The 19,967-nt window shown below is 39.9% G+C and overlaps 1 protein-coding gene across 50 annotated transcripts in view; it reads left to right on the top strand.

Moving 5' to 3' along the window:
• LOC118144223 (uncharacterized) overlaps nt 1-19,967 on the top strand; it is a 125,196-nt gene that overhangs the window by 27,288 nt on the left and 77,941 nt on the right. For 45 of the 50 annotated variants that reach the window (XR_013522584.1, XR_013522582.1, XR_013522583.1 and 42 more), the window contains 4 exons: nt 48-158; nt 6,633-6,735; nt 7,916-7,992; nt 15,278-15,374. The gene's annotated coding sequence lies outside the window, so the exon portion shown is untranslated. Of the gene's footprint in view, nt 1-47; nt 159-3,587; nt 3,755-6,632; nt 6,736-7,915; nt 7,993-13,025; nt 13,136-15,277; nt 15,375-19,967 lie in introns of all 50 variants that reach the window. The other 5 variants (XM_078338567.1, XM_078338566.1, XR_013522586.1 and 2 more) reach the window with 3 other exon arrangements.

The raw sequence follows: 19,967 nt of genomic DNA, 5'->3' as shown, positions 1-19,967 counted from the left end.
TTTTCTTGCCAAAGGCTTTTGTAATGTATGCAATTTCTCCTTCTTAGAACACCAGGGTTACTTCACTCCCCATTGTGGACACTAAGGGGAAGAAGAATATAATAAGCTTCCCACACATTAGCAGCCAAGTCCTGCTGAAGTCATCCCTGCTGTATCAGGTGAGTGCGGGAGGATGGGACCCTGAGCAGGTACGTGAAAGACCTGGTTTTAGTCCAAAATCAGTTCTATAAAGGCCCAGGATGGTGGGGACATCCAGCTCTTCAACACAGTATCCGCTGAAGGGTTGGATACCAGCACAGTATCCACTGAAGAGTTGGATTCTAGGGGAGAAGCTTAGAGGTGAGAAGGTTAGAGGTGCATCAGAGGCTCCTGGCTGATGCACCTGCGCCTTCACATGCCCCCGGGCACACACGCAGACATTTGCCTTCTTACGGCTGCCAGCTTTAAATTGTGCCCTCCAACTGTCACTGTGCAAGGTGGTCCTTTGCTGCATCGAGAGGAACTCACATAGCAAGCAGAGCCCCCAGGAATGCAAGTGCCCCGTTCATCTACACTCTGAGAAAGGGCAGGTCTTGCTGCTCACTCCACTTGGGGTGTGGCTGCAGCATAATCTCTCACCCTTTGTGAGTAATAATATACCTTGGACAAACACAGTGGCTTCAGGTTGAGCAAAGGATCTCTTTTCCATGCCTTAAGTTATGGTTTCTCTAATTAAGTACCCAATTTATAAGAAAGATTAGCTTACCTCTTGCATCAGCATGACCTGGATGTGGGACATGGAGTCAAAGGAGATTACTCCACGGCTTTAAGATTTAATGAGTGCCCTGCTGGGTTTAAGACTTGCACAGGGGAGTGCAGTGGTGCATGGGGCCTGTAGACCCTGTACTTTGGCCAATTTCTCCCATTTGGAATGGGAACATTTACCCAATGTCTATATTCTCATGGTATCTTGGAAGTAACTAACTTGCTTTTAATTTTACAACTTCACAAACAGAAGGGATTTGCCTTGTCTCAGATGAGACTTTGTACTTGGACTTTTGGGTTAATGTGGAATGAGTTAAGACGTTGGGGGACTTTTGAGTTAATGGTGGAGTGAGTTAATGGTGGAGTGACTTTGGGGAACTGTTGAGAAGGCGTGATTGGTTTTGAAATGTGAAAATGAGGTGAGATTTGGGAAGGGCAGGGTGGAATGACTTGTGATTGGTTCTGTGTCCCCACCCAAATCTCATCTCAAATTATAATCCCCATAATCCCTACATGTTCAAAGAAGGACCTGGTAGGAGGGGATTGGAACATGGAGACAGTTCCCCCTATGCTGTTCTTGTGTAAGTGAGTTCTCACAAGATCTGAGGTTTTATAAATAAGGGGCTCTTCCCCACTTTGCTTGCTCTCCCCTGCTGCCATGTAAGACATGACTGCTTCCCCTTCTGCTATGATTGTGAATTTCCTGAGGCCTCCCTAGACATGCCGAACTGAATCAATTAAACCTTTTTCCTTTATAAATGACCCAATCTCCAGTATTTCTTTTTTTTTTTTTTTAATTTTGGGCCAGGGTCTTCCTGGGCTGGAGTGCAGGGATGCAATCACACCTCACTGCAACCTCAAACTGCTGGGCTCAAGCAATTCTCCAACCTCAGCCACCCAAAGTATTGGGATGACACATGTAAGGCATTACACGCAGCCTCACATTTAAAGGGGTTTCAATAATGAGTTCAGGGCCAACTGCAGAGGCTCATACCTGTAATCCCCACAATTTAGGCGACTGAGGCAGGAGGATCCCTTGAGCCCAGGAGTCCAAGATCAGCCTGGACAACACGGCAAAACCCTATCTCTACAAAAAATACAGAAAAGTAGCCAGGCATAATGATGCACTCCTGTAGTCCCAGCACTTGAGAGGCTGAGGTGGGAATAATTTGAGCCCAGGAGGTGCAGTTAGCAGTGAGCTGAGATTGCACCACTGCACTCCAGCCTGTGAGATATCAAGATTCCATCAAAAACAAAAATAAAAATAAAAACAAACCCAAACCACAATGAGTTCATTTCTCCTGATATAAAGCAAGTTTTGAGTGCAAAAATTTATTTTGATTTTTAGAAAGTTAAGTAGTTTAAGAATGTGTATTCTTAAAAAGAGCACTGCACATGCAGAGGCCTGGGCCTTATCATCACCCTGACAAGCTAAACTGCCTCATCAACACCGTCCCTGCAAAGTTTCTGTAGAAGTTGATTCATCAATTAAAGGTCAGATCTGTGCATACACAGCTTGAAGAAACTGCCAGCAGTTCATTGCTAATTACCAGGACAAACATTTGTATTTCAAAGTTGACCAACAGGATGACAATTCTCAAAGCTCTAAAAATATTTTGTCCTACTAAATGCTAGCCTAGCTTATGACTGTTACCCATCCATGGTTACTAACAGTCAAAGGTAACACTGCTTAGAGCAACAAATGCCACAGGCACTGGTCTCAATAAATGCCTCTTTGTCTGTCACTATAAAAGCTGGTCTGGTCCCAACTCAGTATCAAGGATATTATTCCAGACAGCCCAGGACTATCAATTCAGAAGTTTCCTGAGCACATAAGTGCTTCGGATATGCTTGCAAGGGCTCCTGAATTGGAGTTTTCTGCATCATCTCTATAAAAACACTGTTTCACCTCTAAAGTCACTGAAGAATTGAAGCAGACCCTTGGGAAGTTTCCTAAAGGAGTGGGAGTGGCTCCAAAAATAACCTGCCTTTTAGCACCAGGCCACTAACCCAGAGAATTCACTTCATGGTGGGAGAGTCACTCAAAGCCTGCTATGAACCTAACCCCCCAAAAGGTGATGGAAAAGGCTAGAGGAAACCCCTAAACAATTGACCATGCCTTGTATCTTTCTCTAGAAACCCAATCAACTAACGGAATAGCCTATTTGAAATTTTAAAATGTAGATGCTACTCATGAGGGCTGTCATCGACGTAGGAAAGTTATTAACTCCAGTGGATGCTACGTTTCTTTCCCTGTATTAAAAAAGTTCCTCACATTTAATAATTTTGGTTAATTTAGATCAGTTTTGATTGAACAGACAGCATGAATCAAACTTAGTTCAAACCTTAATGATATTGTAATATTTACTAACAGCCAGTTCTCAATATAAAAGGTTTATGAATATTCTAATATTTCTACTTTAAAAACTTGCTTAACAAAAAAATCAAAGAAATGCTCTTTTGAAGAACAAAGTTTCAGGGCATGGAGGAAAGAGAAAGTGACCATTACAAATTCTTCATAGAACCACCAGGAATCTTGAATCCATTTAAATACAAATATAGAAGATCAGATTCTGATCTGACATTGTTTCTGCATTTTTAGAAACACTTTTCACTCACAAATCCAAGGTTGCAATGCCATTAAAAATATCTACAGGAAAGCACTGGTGTGAAATACAATATTATAATAGTTATTGCATTAAAGTAGTTACTTTTCTGTATTCTTCACATGTCCCACTATATGGCTATATAATTTTTATAATAAAAAATCATAAGTTATGGAAGCATTCAAGGTTACAAAGCACTGTTGACTTTATAAAAGAATTTTTAAAACAAATGTGCAGAAAGAAGCCATTCGACTATGATAGAGAAGCCGCCAGGTGGAAAGGCTCATGAGGTCCCAGGAGGAGCTCCAGGGGGAAGCTCATTGTTGGCCTTTCCAGCAGTGCTGTCCCTGGACACCAGAAGCAGTGGGAGCCCCTTGCCTGTGGCACCACGGACTCCCACCAAGGCACGTATGATGGACACTGTACTTCTATACATTTATTAGCGTTGGGTATATGGGGACTCTCAGGGCACTTCTGAAATGCATACTTGATTCCTTTTTACATCGAGGAAAGTAAGATTCACATACAAATACCAAGATGACCAATGAATGGTGGCCTCACTGGCAAAAGCAGCCATTGTAGGTAACCACATTGCCTCCCTAGCTTTCTGTAACCCATGGGATTGGGGAAAGGTTAAGTAACATTTCTTTTTCAAATTCATTTCAAACACTCAACTATGTTCATTCAAAAAACAGCAACTATATGCACAAGACTAAACAGAAATCATTCACACTGACAGCTCACGAAGGGGGCTCTCTGTACCCTTTCAGGAGGGTTTGGGGCAATAAAGCCAAAATCTGTATTTAAAACAGGTGTGTCTCATAAGATAAATTTTTAACTTACTCATTAAAGGTCCTAGTGGACATTCCAAACTAGTAACTTATACATAGGGAGAGAAAACATAAATGCTTACTGTATAGTTATACAAAAATAGAAATCTATCAATAGAGTCCAATCCTCAAGAAAGCACACAATTTGTGCCCAAAGGCTGTATATATATCAAGGAAGGGTGACTTCCTTCCTTGATCTCTAAACAACATCCTATCCATGTTGGGGGTATCGAGAGGTTGGGCATTTACCTAATGCCACAGGGTCCACTGGCGGGGGTCACAGCTGCTGGTTGGTGAATAAGGATTTAGTCTCCCTGCAGACAGGATTGACACAGAGCGGACAGCTCAGTGTCAGCTGCTTGGAGCACAGCTCTTTTAACTGGATGTGTGAATGCACCAAGTCAGCCAGGGCCTGGAAGACAGACAAGAGGCGAGGAGGCATCAGAAGCACAGGGTCTGCTTATCTGCCCTGCCCCCTCCTCCATCTGCCCAGGCCAGAGCTCTGGCTTGAGGTTTCTTTTCATCTGAGCGGTGAGCATTTTGGATCAAATTCTACAATATCTTCCTTTCCTGAGAATCCTCAGCTTAGAGAAGTTAAAACAGAGATTTCAGGAAATGAAATCCTCTTACCCCACCCTCTAGACCTTTTCTCTGGAAAGTAGGTTCGAAATTAGACATAGTTATAGGTGGGTAGAAATCAGAAATTTGGGGGTATCTGAAGGAAGACTGAACAGATAAGGATAAAATTTGATTTTATTTTTCTAATTAATTGGAACTCCAAATGTTCTAATATGTGAGAAAAACCAATATTCTGCAAGAGTTTCTCAGGGGATTACTCTCTGGTATGTTCTACTAAAATGGTTGGAACACTGTAGATACCTTAGAGAACAATGGATTTCCATTACGAGACTCTGCTTTTCCAATGTTTTCAACTTCACACGGAATCAAATGAGAAAAGGGAGGAAAAACACGACATGTTTTATTTTCCTCTTTTTTTTTCAAAGAAACTGCTAAAAAAAAATTCACATAGACACACACACACAATTCAAACTCTGACTTCAAGTGTTTGCAGATTTGCTCAAGAGTGAAAAGCATCATGGGGCAGGGCTGTGCGTTGATGCTGTTATCATAAATTATTCCTCAACTCCTTCCCCTCCCTGTCATCTTCCCACAGGTGATTTGTTTTTGAATCCTCTTTGTGGCTACACTTGATGAAATTCTCAGTTGAAATCTGCTTACCATTCTTTTTTTATTCTATTTTATAATGCATAATTTTACAGACTCTCCCTAAGTACAATGTTGCTTTAAATATAGACCTTTTCATACTTGTTTTGATCCCAAGTGTGAAAATGAAGTAAATTAACTTATTGACTATAAAATGGATATTGGACCCAATTCAGAGTTGGGTTTTAAAATATATTCCTTTTGTTTGTTTGTTTGTTTTTTGAAATGGAGTCTTGTTCTGTTGCCCAGGCTGGAGTGCAGTGGTACTATCTCTGCTCACTGCAACCTCCACCTCCTGGGTTCAAGGGATTGTCCTGCCTCAGCTTCCTGAGTAGCTGAGATTACAGGCACCCACCACCATGCCCAGCTAATTTTTGTATTTTTGGTAGAGGCAGGGTTTCACCATGTTGGCCAGGCTGGTCTTGAACTCCTGACCTCAAATGACCCACCCACCTCAGCCTCCCAAAGTGCTGGGATTACAGATGTGAGCTACCAAGTCTGGCCTAAAATATACTCTTATTGAGAAAAAGCTAGAGGAAAACATGGGAGGATTGTTTCAGTACCATCCCTATTTCCAGTTCCAAAAATATTCACTGCGTAATAGCTGAAATTGGTCTAATAATGATTTACTCAGATAGGATTCTTTTGTTTCCCTTTTCTTCTGGTAGCTTTTCAGTACTTGGTCATTTGTTTGTTTATTTATTTATTTATTTATTGAGAAGGAGTCTCGATCTGTTGCTCAGGCTGGAGTGCAATGCCACAATCTCAGCTCAAACTAAACAAAACGATGTCAGCCACAGTGACCCCTGGGTCACCTGGGTCAATGAACACACAGGTTTCCTCTCCCACTGATGACATGGAATTGACTCAATGTGTTGAGATTATTACTCAGATGATGTATTGATCAGAAGATTGAGGACACCATACATGCAAACAAATATAGTAAACAATATTTCTGAATGATACAGTTGATTTTTTTCCTTCAATGTAAGCTTCCCTTAAAATAAAAAATGGGAAGAAACCCAGCCAAAGCTATAAGGTGCAGGACACTTTTGTGGATTATGTTTTTTAAAAGTTCTGTGTAACTGAGTTTTATGAATCACATGATGACCTTTATCTGGAGGAAAATATCACCTTTGAAATACAAGACCTGTCTTAATAGTGGAAAGAATGGAAGCTTTATTCACTTGTCTCAAAACTCAAAACAGGTTTGTTGGTTGTTGTTTAGGCTGTTAGAGAAACAGCAGTGAGAGAAGCGTTTCCAGAAGCCATTATCATAAAGCCATAGGACATCTTTGGAAGAGAGGAAACATTGCTTAATCATTTTTCAAGTATGTATTCTTCCTTAATGAAAAAATATATCCTTGGTCTGTCAATCAGAGAAAACTGTTAGCTTGTGCAACTTCAACATGGTTAGTCAGTATCCCTCTCTTCTCTCAGAAAGAGGGGCATGTAGGCTAAAACCTTAAAGATGACTGAATGTAGTCTGATGCAGGGAGTTGGGGAAGAGTATTGCATGCAGAGGGAACAGTAGGTACAGGGGCCCAGAGGTGAAAGGGCATGTTGGATTCCATGTTCAGTTGAACCAAGTTTTCTCAGTAGTGGCAGTATTGACATTTTCAGCCAGATAATTCTTCGTTATGGGGGCTGTTGAAGAATGTTTGGCAGCATTCCTGGCCTCTAGCCACTAGATGTCATTCATAGCACCCTCCAGTTAGGACAACTGAAAATGTCTCCAGAGGGGTTGTCAATGTCCCCTGGGGGCCAAAATCACTATTACTACTATTGTTTTTGAAAACCGAAATGGCAGAATATTAGCAATTCCATGTGATACAGCTTAATAATTTGTGACGGTTAATAAGAGAGTTGGGAGGAGTGGTAAGAGACGAGTTTAGCAAGCTGTGGGCAAAGACAAGTCAGAAAAGCCTCAAGCTATCTGAAGGGAAGTACTTTCCTACTGTGGAAAATACGTGGATAGCAGGTATTATTTGAGCTCTTGAGAAGGCTCATTCTTCAAGAAGCTTTCTGCGAATAGATAATGCCATTATTTTAACTTTGTCACATTTTCTTTGTTAAGATCAGTGTGGCCTTCTTCCTTTCTTCCTCCTTCCTTCCTTTTTCCCTTCTTTCCTTTCTTCCTGTCTCTCTGTCTCTCATTCTATCTCCTTTTCTTTATTTTTTTTGAGATGGAGTTTCGCTCTTGTTACCCAGGCTGGAGTCCAATGGCCCGATCTCAGCTCGCCGCAACCAATGCCTCCTGGGTTCAGGCGATTCTCCTGCCTCAGCCTCCCAAGTAGCTGGGACTACAGGCGTGCACCACCATGCCCAGCTAATTTTTTGTATTTTTGGTAAGACGGGGTTTCACCATGTTGACCAGGATGGTCTCGATCTCTTGACCTCATGATCCACCCACCTCGGCCTCCCAAAGTGCTGGGATTACAGGGGTGAGCCACCGCGCCCGGCCCTCTCCTTTTCAAGTATTACTTCAACATACATTATAATTTTTTATAGGTCTCAGATGTATCCAAAGGAATTATTAATGCAGTTAAGGACCCTGATGCCAGAGGGAAGACCTTTACTTCTGTTGGGTAAGTGCTTAGTTTTTTAATTTAAAATTGTGCTATTATAATGAAAGAATCAATATCTAAATTAGTTACTAACAGATTTATTTGTTGCACTTTTATAATATCAGAATATTGCTTGCATTAAGTCAGAATTTGAGGGAACCTGAAATCCACTTTAATGAATAATTCTTCTGTTATCAAAGTCTGAGAACCACTGCCTAAGACTATTATATTTACTTAGTTCAGTGACCCTTAGGGATGGTTTTGTATGACTCCAGTGATGTTTTTAATATATAAAAGAATATTGCTGTAAATTCTAAAACACAAACAGAACACCTTTAGGGAGTGAGTATGGTTACAAAACCACATTAATTTTGATGGATACCCCCAGAAGCTGAAAATGGGTGCTTTATAGCACAATTACTAGTGCTGTGCAAGATTGATTATTTCTTTTATGCTCCTTGCTAAAATTTGCTCTCAGAAAAAAATGGGTACAGTTAGAGTATGTGATTTATCTGAAATTAGTAAATCATGTCACAGCTAGGCTTAAGGCTTTTTTTACTGAATTATCTAAAAGTCAAACTAAGACTTCATCTGCCAAGTTGAGAGGTATCAGTTCACCTAGTAAGTGGTTCAGAATCTTGTCATTCTGCGAAGCAACCTAATGACACTTGGCATTCTACGACAGGTAAGGATAAGGCTCAAGATTTAAGGAATAGCGTAATTCCTAAGAAATATTTGCCTCTAGAGGGAAATGATACTCTTCTCTTTAAGCAAAGAGGCATGGTATATATTCTCAGAATTATGAATCTATGCATTGTTATGTTCCACTATTATTCTTTAGTAAACCATTTGTTTTCAGTGCAAAAAGCTCTTAGTTTTCCATGTCAACTAGGAGCTGCAAAATGTATGTCTTCCTTTCAGTTCCCAGTTTGGTATATTAGCATGCAATCAGTTATATACTCTAGGTAAGAATCACAAAAAAAAAATGTATTCAATACAGGTTTCATAAAATATTAAACACAAAAGACATTAGTTCCAATTAAGAGGTACATGGACTAGAATTTCAGGGAATAAATGAACAGAAATGGCTTTGTGAATTGTACTTGCTCCAGCTCTGGATGAGTTGAACATTTTCCTCTTTACCTTTGCCCAGTCACTATCATCTTGTCTGGGCTCCAGTGAGTCATTCTTCTTCAGCATAGTGATGGAAAAAGTAATACTAGACATTGCAGGGTAAATATTTTTCCTTGTGAAATAGTAGATATGCATCAACACATTCCTTGTCTCTTCGGCCCTAGGAAAAAACTCCCTGATATTTTGAGGCTAAGGCAGAGGCTTAAGACTGTAATTTTGCTCCTAAGTTTTTTGTAGTTACTAATTATATTATCTTGATCCATTCTATTTGTCATTCATTCATAAAATGCCTATTGATACACACTCATACACATGACCGTGATAATGAATAAACACATTCAACAAAATTATGATGTATAAGATCAGCATAGAAAAATCAATTTCCATATACTAGCAAATGAACCATTTGAAAATAAAATTAAAATAATTTTATTCACAGCACATCAAAAATAACAGAATATTTCAGTATCAATTTAATAATTAAATTTATTATACCTAATAAGTAATAAGACATCCCATGTTCATGAATTGGATGAGTCAGTATGATTAAAATGATAATTTCCTTCAAATTAATCAACAAATTTAACTTAATTCTATCAAAATTCCAAAGGACTTCTTTGCAGAAATCGACAAATTGATTTTAAATTTATATGGTAATGGAAAAGACCAATAATAGACAAAATCATTATGTTTCATAGTTTCAAAACTTAATAGCTATAATTCTCAAGAGAGTGTGGTACTGACCTAAGAATAGGCATACAGATGAATTAACCAGAATTGATAGTTCAGAAATAACTCTTGATGGACAAGTCATTTTTGAAAAAGGTGCTATGGCATTTCAAAGGGGAAAGGATAGTCTTTTCAACAAATGGTTTTGGAATATCCACATTAAAAAAAGAGGAACTCCTATCTTGCATTGTACATGAAAAAATTAAAGTAATTAAGAGAATTCAGTGTAAGAGTTATGAAACCATAAAAATTTTGGAAGAAAAATAGAAAATCTTGTAGACCTTGGGTGCTATGGTGTCAAAAAAAAAAATGGATACGTTAAGCTTCACCAAAATTAAAACTCTAGTGTTTCAAAACACACCATTAAGAAAATGGAAACTCAAGTCACAGAGCAGGGGTGGGAAATATTTGTTAATTACATATCTGATAAAGGAGTATTATTCAGAATATACAAAGAACTATTAGAACTCAGTGAGAAGACAACCTCATGAGCAAAAGATATGAATAGGCATATCACCCACAGGAGATATATTTAATGGCTAAAAAGCACAGGAAAAGATGCTCCATATTACTAGTGAAAATGCAGATCAAAACCATCAAGAGATACCAGTTCACAGAGAGAAAATAACAAATGCTGAGGAAGACATAGAGTAATAGGAACCTTAGACATTGCTGGTAGTGGTGTAAAACTGTACAGCCACTTTAGAGAACAGTTTAATATCTTCTTGAAAAGTTAACCATAAATTTACCACATGGCCTATCAATTTTATTCCTAGACATTTAACCAAAAGAAATGAAAATTCTTTTCATTTGAACAGAATGCTCAATGAAGTCACCCCCGCTCTGCGACTTGAGTTTTCATTTTCTTAATGGTGTGTTTTGAAACACTAGAGTTTTAATTTTGGTGAAGCCTAATGTATCCATTTTTTTTGACACCATAGCACCCAAGGTCTACAAGTTTTTCTATTTTTCTTCCAAAATTTTTATGGTTTCATAACTCTTACACTATTTCATTCTTTTTTACACAAAGATTTGCACATGAATGTTCATAGCAGAATTATCATAAATGCTAAAAATTGAAACCATCCCACATTCTCATCAACTGATGAAAGGAGAAATAAAACATAGTAGCACTCCCATATAATTGAAGTTCAACAATAAAAAGGAATGAAACATTGAAGTTACATGTATGAACCTCAAAAACATGGTAAATGAAAGAAGCTGGACAGAAGAGATCACATGTTGTATGATTCCATTTATATGAAATGTCTATAAAAGGCCAACTGTAAGTAGATTTGTGATTGCCTGAGCCTGGGAGTAAAATGCAGGACTAAATGGCTGTGGAGGATCTTATCAGAGTAAGGAAAAATATTCTAAAACTGGTTTCTGGTAATGATTGTGCAACTTGGTAAATGTATGAAAAAAATCATTGCATTACATGATTAAAATGGATGAATTTTAATGTATATAAATTATACCACAATAGTGAATAGCATGGGTAAGATTTCGGCCTTTGTGGAGCTTATAGATTAATGATGAGACACGTAAGTAATAATTAAGCAAAATAATTAAAATAAGTGACCAAAAAGGAAAGTCCAGTGAATTGGAAAGAAAATCAGAAGGAGGGAGTTGATAACTATATTGGGTGCAGCCAGGAGGTTGAGTGGAGATTCATGGGCACCTTAGTGACCTTAATAACCTCATTTGAACATTGGGCAAAGGGTGATCGGATTGCAGTGAGATTTGAATGGCAGGATAAGAAGTGGAGGCAACAGTTAGGTAACTATTTGGAGAAGTTTGTAAAAGGAAGCAAAGGAAAGGGGTAAAAAAGAGAAGGCTGTGAAACATGAGTCTTGTCAAGGGAGACACCACCTGGATTTGGAAGATTGTACATCTTGTTTATAAATTGCTAAGAATGGTCCAGGAAAGAGATAAGCGTTGATGACTCAGGAGATGGGGACACCAAGAAAGGAGCAGAGTCCTTTAGGAATTGAGAGGAGTTGGATACAGAGTGCAAATGAGGGTTTGACTTTTGCAAAAAGACAACATTTTCTTCAATTTAATGAGGAAAATAATTCAGGATATATGCAGATGCAGGTAGGTTTGAATGTGAGAATTGAAGGGAGTATCCAGCCGGGCTCGGTGGCTCACCCCTCTAATCCCAGCACTTTGGGAGGCCGAGGCAGGTGGGTCATGAGGTCGAGAGATCGAGACCATCCTGGTCAACATGGTGAAACCCCATTTCTACTAAATACAAAAAATTAGCTGGGTATGGTGGCGCGTGCCTGCAGTCCCAGCTACTCAGGAGGCTGAGGCAGGAGAATTGCCTGAACCCAGGAGGCAGAGGTTGCGGTGAGCCGAGATCGCCGCGCCATTGCACTCCAGCCTGGGTAACAAGAGCGAAACTCCATCTCAAAAAAAAAGAAAAAAGAAAAAAAGAAATTAAAAAAAGGGAGTATCTTTTCCTGTTACAATTTGAGGTTAGCTAAAAGGCAGGATGGAGTGGGTCAAAAAAGGTGTGCGGAAAAGCTGAGGACAGAGAAGATACAAAGTATCCCCTGGGAGAATAGCAAAGAGCTTTTCCTAGGAGAACATGTAGGGCTGCCAAGCCGAACGGCGTGTTTTATTTGAAATTACTGAGAAAAACTATAAGGAGAAGTCAATTCGCTCAATTCCATTTCTTCTATAGTTTTGTCCTTCTGGGGTTTCAGGCTCAGAGAAGGCAGATGTTTGGGTTAACAAGAGTAAGGATTTTGCCTGGCAATTTTAGTGGTTACAGGCCTGGGAGACAAGGTTTTGCTGAGGATATTTGCAGAGGAAGTAACTAATGCTGGGCCATGAAATCTAAGCTGGGAGGGATGCAGGCTTCAATGTATCTTTCTCTTTGAGCAAGGGCACTTAAACTAGTCTTTCAGTTGCACTTAATGGAAAACAAAGTGCTTCAGAACAGCTGAAGAGGAAACCTATTATGTAGAATTAATTAGTTTACCCATAGTACCAGTTTTTTTTTTTTTTTCTTTTTTTTGAGACGGAGTTTCGCTCTGGTTACCCAGGCTGGAGTGCAATGGCGCGATCTCGGCTCACCGCAACCTCTGCCTCCTGGGTTCAGGCAATTCTCCTGCCTCGGCCTCCTGAGCAGCTGGGATTACAGGCACGTGCCACCATGCCCAACTAATTTTTTGTATTTTTAGTAGAGACGGGGTTTCACCATGTTGGTCTCGATCTCTTGACGTTGTGATCCACCCACTTCGGTCTCCCAAAGTGCTGGGACTATAGGCGTGAACCACTGTGCCCGTCCATGGTACGTACTAGTTTTGTTAGTCATCGTAAAAATTCAAGTTGTTCTTGGCGTAGCATGTATTATATGCTGTGTAATGATCCTTACAAATCCTTTTGGAATTTGTAGAAATGTACTTTAAAACCTTTGTCTGATATTTTCCCTAGCTGACAGTTTCTTGTTTGTTTTTTTTTTTGAGACGGAGTTCCGCTCTTGTTACCCAGGCTGGAGTGCAATGGCGCGATCTCGGCTCACCGCAACCTCCGCCTCCTGGGTTCAGGCAATTCTCTTGCCTCAGCCTCCTGAGTAGCTGGGATTACAGGCATGCGCCACCATGCCCAGCTACTTTTTTGTATTTTTAGTAAAGACGGGGTTTCACCGTGTTGACCAGGATGGTCTCGATCCCTTGACCTCGTGATCCACCCGCCTCGGCCTCCCAAAGTGCTGGGATTACAGGCTTGAGGCACCGCGCCCGCCCAGTTTCTTGTTTTTTAGTAAAGTATGTCAGAATAGGCCGGGCGCGGTGGCTCACGCCTGTAATCCCAGCACTTTAGGAGGCCGAGACGGGCGGATCACGAGGTGAAGAGATTGAGACCATCCTGGCCAACACAGTGAAACCCTGTCTCCACTAAAAATACAAAAAAATTTGCGGGCGTGGTGGCGCACGCCTGTAGTCCCAGCTACTCCGGAGGCTGAAGCAGGAGAATTGTTAGAATGCGGGGGGGCGGAGGTTGCAGTAAGCCGAGACTGCGCCACTGCACTCCAGCCTGGCGCCTGCCGACAGAGCCACTCTGTCTCAAAAAAAAAAAAAAAAAAGTATGTCATGATAATGAGGTTCTCACTGAATTAACTTCACTCAGCTCTTGGTTGTCATAGATTTTATTTCATGAAACACAAGTGAATTAGGAGATGGGTGAAGAAATACCAAAATATATTATAAGCAATGGCACTTATTAATGCTAGGTTAAAATTGTACAGAACTATTCAGATTAATGAAATAGAGCAGAAAGTCCAGAAACATTCCCATTGTATGTAAGGACATAGTATGTGATAAAGGTGACGTTTTGGTATAGGGAAAGATTCAGTAGAGTAAATGATTCTGTAAATAGCATTGAAGCAATTGGCTTACATTTTGGGAAAAATATGATTACATGTTTATCTTATGTCATGTACAAAAATATGTCACAGAAGGAACTTTATAGTAAAAAAATTTTTTTAATAAGCTTTAGACAAAATATGTGGAAATTTATGTCACTGCAGAGGAATTTTCTAAATATGAAACCAAGCCATAAAGAAAATCAGTAGTTTTGGTTGAATTAAACTATTAAAATTTTATGTGCACAAAACACTGTAAATAACACTAAAGGTAAAATACAATCAATAAAAGGTATTTCCAACAATATCACTAAAATATAGAGAATTCTTAGAAATTATTTGTATAGACAGGGACTCCAGGAGGAAAGAAAGGATAAATATATAAATGACCAAAAATACATGAAGAAATAACCTCTCATATTAAAAACATAATAATTAAAACATATGATACTTTTAACATAACAGATTGGCAAAATTTTTGTTTTATTATGACATCTCATTTTGGATGGAGGGGGCATTCTAACATTTTCTATAAATTGATAGAACCATTTTGAAAAGCAGTTTAGAAGTATTCAGTAAAAGCCTTAAAATTTCAAAGTCTACATTGAGCCAGTTCCACTTCTACAAATATATTCTAAATGCATAATCATGATAAGTACAAATATTTATTATAAGAATGTTCAATAAAGCATTATTTTATAAAAAATTTTTAATAGCAAATATCTCAACTGGCAACTGATAAAATAATTGGGATTACATGAATTGTAACTGTGCAGTCATGAAACATGGAACAATATATTGAATGATGTGGTGTTAAATGAAAAGTCATTACAGCATAGAATGGATTGTGTGTTTATAAACACAAAAATAATGTGTGCATGTAAGGGGATGAGAAGGATATAGATCAAATATATTAATTGTCTTTCATAATGGGATTATGGGTGATTTTTCTTTGTGCTAATCTGTATTTAGTACAGTAAATATATGTTTCCTTTTTATGAGAAAAATGCTATTTTGTTATAAAGGAAAATTTGTGAGAAGTATGCAGCTGAAAGAACTGTCTTTTTGTAGGCCAAATCGGTACCTCCTCTTTGAGCTGGTGAAGTACATCTATGCTGTGACTCACAGATTATTCCTCCCGTACCCCATAACCACGTTTTGCCTATTGGTAAGTAGAGTGCTCCTTTTGTGCGACTTCTGAAAAAGTTAACTCCACACACTTGTTCTTAATGTTCTCCCTTAGGGTTATAGGGTGTGTGAAGGACTAGACTCCACCTATCCTAGTATTATGCCATTAGCTCAAGGAAGAAGCAGAAATAGATTAACGCCAGTAAGAAAAATGTGTTGGGAGATTAAATCTGCAGTCCTTCACCTTTTCCAATTTAAAACCATTGAGTTTAATTTTGGAGAAATCACTTGCTTGGCACATACATAAGAGGCAGTCAGATTCCCCTGTGTTTCATGTTACTCATTATTAAATCAACCTTATGCTACTGGGGAAGGGAGTCAGGCTAATACAGACTTGGATTTGTGGTTGCCTTTTCTTTCCTTGCTTCTTAGTTCACTTCTTCCTTTTGTGGGTTAAATATCTTTGACTTGGCTGGGAGTGGTGGCTTATGCCTGTAATCCCAGCACTTTGGGAGGCCAAGGTGGGCCTATTGCTTGAGCTCAGGAGTTCAAGACCACCCTGGGCAATATAGCAAAACCCCATTTCCACAAAAAATACCAAATTAGATGGATGTGGTGGGCATATGCCTATAGTCCCAGCTACTGGGGTGGAGTGGGGGATGCAAGAGGACTGCTTGAGCTTGGGAGTTCAGGGCTATAGTGAGCTGAGACTGTGCCACTGCACTCCAGCCTAGGTGACAGAGCAAAACCCTATTTCAAAATGAAATCTTATACTTATCATGTCACACCCTAGTTGTCTGGTTAAGGGGACTGTCACATCCATTGTGTCATAAACTGATCTTCATTTGGATTTTCATTCATTCATTCAACAAGTATTTATTGAATGCCTACTATATCTTAATGTATTAGGTACTCAGAATGTTACAATAAACACTCAAAAATCTTATGGTCTAACGGGGTACCAGAAAAATAGACCATTAGAATGCAGCATGATAAAACAGTATTTATTGAGTGTTGTACCTTTCAGCCTATTTACTTGTCTCCTTTAATACTTACAGTTATCTATAAAGTAAGGAGAGTATATGGAGTGAGTGGAAGAGGAGGCCACAGAGTAAGAAACTTACAAGGAGGCTGAAAAAAAGTGATCAGACATTTAGGTGGGAAATGAGAGTTTGAAATTCTAGGTACCAAAGGGAAGTGAGTGCTTTAAGGAGGAATCGATGTTTTAAGAAGGGAAACATTGCTGTTCATTCACATGTATCTCAAGCCCCTGGAACAATGCCTGGTACACAGTAGGCACTCTGTTAATATTGATAGAATGAAGTCTTGCAGAAATCAAATAAAGGACCCAAAATGTCTACAAATGACCATTTGTGACCATGGCTTCAGAGCCGTGAAAGGGATGTAAGCCAGATTGCAATGAGGTACTTTCATGGTTGAACATACAACTGAGTTAGAGTTGGCATATGTATGCCCATGACGTGGCCTCCCGAGGACACTAGAAGAGAGACCTGAAGTGATCTGTTAGCATAGAATGATGGCACAGAGAGTTATAGATTTGTAAGGAGTGTTTTTTTTTTTTTTTTTGAGACGGAGTTTCCCTCTTGTTACCCAGGCTGGAGTGCAAAGGCGCGATCTCGGTTCACCACAACATCCGCCTCCTGGGTTCAGGCAATTCTCCTGCCTCAGCCTCCTGAGTAGCTGGGATTACAGGCATGCGCCACCATGCCCAGCTAATTTTTTGTATTTTTAGTAGAGACGGGGTTTCACCATGTTGACCAGGATGGTCTCAATCTCTTGACCTCGTGATCCACCCGCCTCGGCCTCCCAAACTGCTGGGTACAGGCTTGAGCCACCGTGCCCGGCCAAGAGTGTTTTTATTAAGCTATGTTAGCCTAGTAAATTGTCTTTTTCTGCCATTGAGGAATCTGAAGCTTACATGTTGCTGGAGAAATTCTAGCCAGCTTCTTTATTCATTTATTTATACTATGCACTAGAATGATGGTTTTCTAGCTTTTTAAATAGCTGTGGAACCTTGTGTTCACTGAATTTTTACATCACGACCTGCTGGGTAAATCCAGTAAAAGAACTGGTCTAGTTGCAGTGATGGCTGATACTCAGCACATACACTCTCAAACTCTTGGCCCCCAGGATTCCATGGGGCACCAGCAAATTCCCAGCGTCCCTCAGGTGCTAGTTTAAAACTACTACTGGCACAGTGGTGCACACCTGTAGTCCCAGCTACTTGGGAGGCTGAGGTGGGAGGATCACTTGAATTCAGGAGTTTGAATCCAGCCTGGACAACATAGTGAGACCCTGTCTATGGAATAAAAAAAAAAGGAAAGAAAAGAAAAACCCACTGGCCTGAGGAAGCTCACGTAGACTTTAAGAAGCCCTTCAGTTTTCATTAGCAGTGAAGAGATGGCAGTAATCAAGATAGGTGGCTTTTCTTGTCCTGGGTTTATATTGTCATCCTGATTTAAACCATAGATTTTAGGTTTCTCCTTGCTTTTGGATTTTTTTTTTCCTCAAGGGCCCCAGCTTTTAGGGATTACATTTTATATTTTACACACCATTTAGCTTGTCCTGTGTCTGTAAAGGCAGCATATTTGAATATCTGAGGTTTAGATTAGATTGCATTTCACAGATTGGTTGAATATTGGAGTTTCTCTGTTTTGCTGTTTCTTGGTTTCATTTCATTTTAAGTTAAGATCTGCTGTTTCTTTGGAGGAGAACAAGGTGTGCTAGCAGTTACAGCAGCCAGCTGAGTTGGCTTGAGAGGAGAAGGACTGAAAAGCAGAGGTAGCCTCAGAGGTCAAGGTGCCAGGATGTTGGTTATTTTCTTAAAAACGAACCCACCAACAGAAAACCACCATTCAGACTGTTCTACAGCAGTCTGTCTTCCTGTGGTTCTTACAGGCTAGCTTAAATTTTGGGTAGAGAGATGCTTATCACATTGCCATATATCCATTTCTCTTCCAGATGGATAGCAAGAATATTTGAAGTAAGTCCATTTGAACCATGGACAACAAGGGAGAAAGTGGAGCGAGTGAGTGTATGTGTGGAAAGCATCCACCTGGGCAGACAAGAAGTTAGACTGATTTTGGTTTGCCCTGCGTGCTTGTTTCCCTGCTCTTGTCTGTTTGCCATTCTTGCTGTTTGTGGTCAACCCCTCTGCTAGCACTGAAACTCATCCAGCTGCTCTACTCCAGGGGGCGGCTCCTCCACACCTGCCCATCATTAACAATGTTTCTTTCTCTGCTGGATCATTCCCATCAACAGGCAAAAATGCCTAATAGCTCCTCTGCCAAAGCCTCTGTTCCTCCCATCACCCTTCTAGCTACTTTGCTGTTGTGTCCCTTCACATCCTAACCCCTCCTAACATCCTGACAAAACTGTTGCCAGTTTTCTCATCCTTTCCTTAACCTATTCCAGTCAGACTTTTATTCCCATTTCTCTCCTAAACCTCTTTTCAAGGCACACAGTGTCCGTGCTGCCACATCCGGTAGTCAGTTCTCAGACCTCATCTCATGTTCCTGTGCATTTGCTGTTAGGGAAGATGCAAAATAAAGTGATAATACTATACCATATCTACCTTTGAAGACCTATGGACCATATTGACAAGCAGCAGCCAGGTTGTCCCCTGAATGCTACCTAAAAGCTAAAGTGTAGAGAATACGAGAAAACAGTGCTTAGGGAACACGTGGAAGTCAGCAGCTCTCATACTTTTTTCAGACCAGCTGTGTCTGGAGAGCTGAGGCCATTTCTGTGATGTCTCTTTTGTGGTTTTGAAAGATCAGGCAGGATAACTGGTGGTCAGACACTTCAGTTTATCTTACACTAAAGGGTCTCTTACATTTATAATGGAGAATATGCTGATACGGTGGCAAGCGTGGGTTTTGAATTTGGTTTGCAAACTGGCTTATAGAACTCTGGTAATGTGCCACATTTTCCCAATCCAGTCTATTATCGATGGGCATTTGGGTTGGTTCCAGGCCTTTGCTAATGTAAACAGTGCTGCAATGAACATTCATGTGCATGTGTCCTTATAGTAGAACGAGTTATAGTCCTTTGGATATATACCCAGTAATGGGATTGCTGGATCAATTGGAATTTCTATTTCTAAGGCCTTGAGGAATCGAAAAAAAAAAAGAACTGTGGTAAAAGAATTGATGACTTTCAGGTGGGTAGGATGAGGGATTGATGCTGCTGTAGGTGCAGATGGATTCCATTATGTCCTTTTGAATAATCCAAGATCTCTGCAAACTTTACAGTTCATTGTCTTTTCCTAGAAACAAGATGGGTTTAGTTTTCTAGCTCTACAGTGAACATTAGTCAACCCAGGTTGAGTATAGCTAGAGCAAAAAGAGGTAATTGGGTTTTTTTTTTTTTTTTAATGAGCGAGGAACAAATGCTGTGTTACCTCCTAAATTCAAAGTTAAAATTGAGTCAGAATGCCCATGCTTAGAAAATAGGGACCTGAGAGAACTGAGGAATGGACTAGCTCTGCTTTAGCCCTGATTTTATTCCTAAACCCTCCTGTTAAGCCTCCCCTGGCAAGTGTAATGACTTGTGCTTCCCTGCCCTAGATTTATTTCTGTGAAAATCTGTACATAGAATGGCTCATGTAGTG

The sequence above is a fragment of the Callithrix jacchus genome, chromosome 9, assembly GCF_049354715.1.
Source record: "Callithrix jacchus isolate 240 chromosome 9, calJac240_pri, whole genome shotgun sequence".
Lineage (NCBI taxonomy): Eukaryota > Metazoa > Chordata > Mammalia > Primates > Cebidae > Callithrix > Callithrix jacchus.
Note: the sequence above shows the minus strand (reverse complement) of the source record. Positions and strands in the feature narration are given on the sequence as shown.